The sequence below is a fragment of the Penaeus monodon genome, chromosome 6, assembly GCF_015228065.2.
Source record: "Penaeus monodon isolate SGIC_2016 chromosome 6, NSTDA_Pmon_1, whole genome shotgun sequence".
Classification (NCBI taxonomy): domain Eukaryota; kingdom Metazoa; phylum Arthropoda; class Malacostraca; order Decapoda; family Penaeidae; genus Penaeus; species Penaeus monodon.
This window is the reverse complement of record NC_051391.1, coordinates 44,269,309-44,271,808: the sequence shown is the minus strand read 5'-3', so window position 1 is coordinate 44,271,808 and position 2,500 is coordinate 44,269,309. Positions and strand designations below refer to the sequence as shown.

At 37.9% G+C, this 2,500-nt stretch overlaps 1 protein-coding gene across 1 annotated transcript in view; it reads right to left on the bottom strand.

The window, feature by feature from the left end:
* The window catches only part of LOC119574031 (sodium-dependent noradrenaline transporter-like), a 23,678-nt gene that overhangs the window by 16,264 nt on the left and 4,914 nt on the right, over positions 1–2,500 (bottom strand). The gene's annotated exons all lie outside the window — the stretch shown is intronic.

The window sequence follows — 2,500 nt, the reverse complement described above, 5'->3', positions numbered from 1 at the left end:
ACTTCCAACCACTCCAATTCCCTTGATAGCAGAGGTAACCACTTGTCCTGCCGCAAGGACTGGAAATTGCAAGTGCCTACCCGGATAGCTCATCTTAGGTTAAACTTCAGGCGATTGCACTAGGTGGATTCCACCTCTGCCACCCCCGCAGACGCTACCCCAAATAAAGGGGATTGGCAGGCTGTGGGGCCCAATGTCTGTTTGTGGGGTTCCCTTGGGTTTTGCCCCACAGGCCTCATGCTTGGTTGGCACCTGCCAGGGTGTAAGCAGGATGAGTAACTCTTGTTCCCATCCTGCACCCCAACATTCGTCCTCCCAACAGGACCCACAGCCCGCCTTGCTTGCTGGGTAGGAGGGGCAGTACCCCTCCCCCCAAAACATCCATTTATTTGAAATGCTGCCAGTTGAGTTATCTGGGGGGGAGGACGGCTGGCAAGGCTCACCTCCCCCAAGCTGCTCATTTACCCCAGGGTGGCTGAGGGGCATGAGTTGGTATGGAGCCATGGCGTACCAGCCACTGGAGGGCCATGGCTCCCGTACCTCTGGGGCCTCCCCATAATTTAGCCTGGAACCACAAGATATCCATTTTCTATGGGTGACCACGAGGAAGTACTGTAGACGTCTCGATGACGGAGAGGCTGTGAACTGGCAGGGGAGGCTTATGCAGAGCTGCTCCCTTTTTCGCACTAGGCTAGCCAATGGTATATATATATATATATATATATATATATATATATATTTATATATATACATATATATATACATATATATATACATATATATATATATATATATATATATATATATATATATAAAACTTTATATACTCATATAAGTGTGTGTGTGTGTGTGTGTTTGTGTGTGTTATATATATATATATATATATATATATATATATATATTATATATATATATATATATATATTTATATATTTATATACAACTATATATACACATATATGTGTGTGTGTGTGTGTGTGTGTGTGTGTGTGTGTGTGTGTGTGTGTGTGTGTGTGTGTGTGTGTGTGTGTGTGTGTGCGTGTGTGTGTGTATGTATGTGTGTATTTATATATATATATATATATATATATATATATATATACATACATATATATATATATATATATATATATATATATATATATATATATATGTATATATTTATATATATATATATATATATATATATATATATATTAATATATACATACATACACACACACACACACACACACACACACACACACACACACACACACACACACACACACACACACACACATGGGTTACATGTGTGTCGAGAACCCCTGCTCTAATGTGACATTTTCAAGACGACCGGTTTTCAAGATAGTAATCTAACTTCACATCCAACAAATTAACCGTGAGTGGGATCCTTGCCTTATAATCTATCTGCTGCTGGGTTTCTTGGCAGCTCGCGTTAATCTCAAGGCGGTGTTTGACTCAGTGTAGTAAAATGCTTGGGTGTTAAATCGTAAGGAAGTGTACATTTATTGGGTGGGATTCCGTAGAGGATGACAGAGAACAGTCCTGTCTCATATGGCAACTTTAAAGTTAATGATTCCGAATTTATTGGTACTGTAACTATACTCACTAGTGGATTGCTGCACCGCACAGAAAATTATTGTTCATGGCTCAAAAAAACAAAACAATAGTAATAAGTAAACTGAACCTCAAACCTGGACTCGTGGACACATCTTAGACAACTTTGTGGCGTCCGAAATGCATTGATTATCATCAGAGCTAAAACACCAAAATAAGATAACCGTAGGTCATTAGAATCTTGTAATAATAAAGTATATCACAAGGTAAATATGATCTGGATGTAATTAATTTACAAATTAATTTACTATAAGTAGTTTCAATGATACCTGGTTCTAAATTGTCCACGCCAGTGAATATTTTTTCCCGATTAATTATAACCGTCTAACATAAAACGTCTATTTACCAAGATGACAGCAATAAAAATGAAAGATAAAATGTAAACAAAGAGATAAATAAATTGATATTTACAGCCTTTCATCTTGTCCTCAAACAGATCCTAAGTTTTCAGCTTGAATGTTAAATTTCTAGTGACTAAATTGTTCGGGAAAAGTAATATAAGTCATATAATAAACAAATAAATTAGACATGAGGAGTCACCTCCCTCCAGCTTTCCTGGTGACCGGGTCAACTGGCTGGACGCCTCGGTCACACAACAGAACCTACTTAGCTTACTTCCCCATTAGCATATGTGTTATGCTTTTATATACAGATGAGATTGTTAATTAACCCGGTGTAAAAGGGGGAGCAACACGCAACCTCTTGAGTCAGTGCTGATCCCTTTGTTTCTTTCCCTTAGGGTTGTAAATTATTAAGCTAACTGTATTTTGTTTGTTTAGCCGTAGTGGTACAGGGTGGAGTGAATAATTAAATTTGTTTACTAAAGGATGAATGTTTTAACTGATCAAATTATGACGGTATGGAAAAAGTATAACTATTC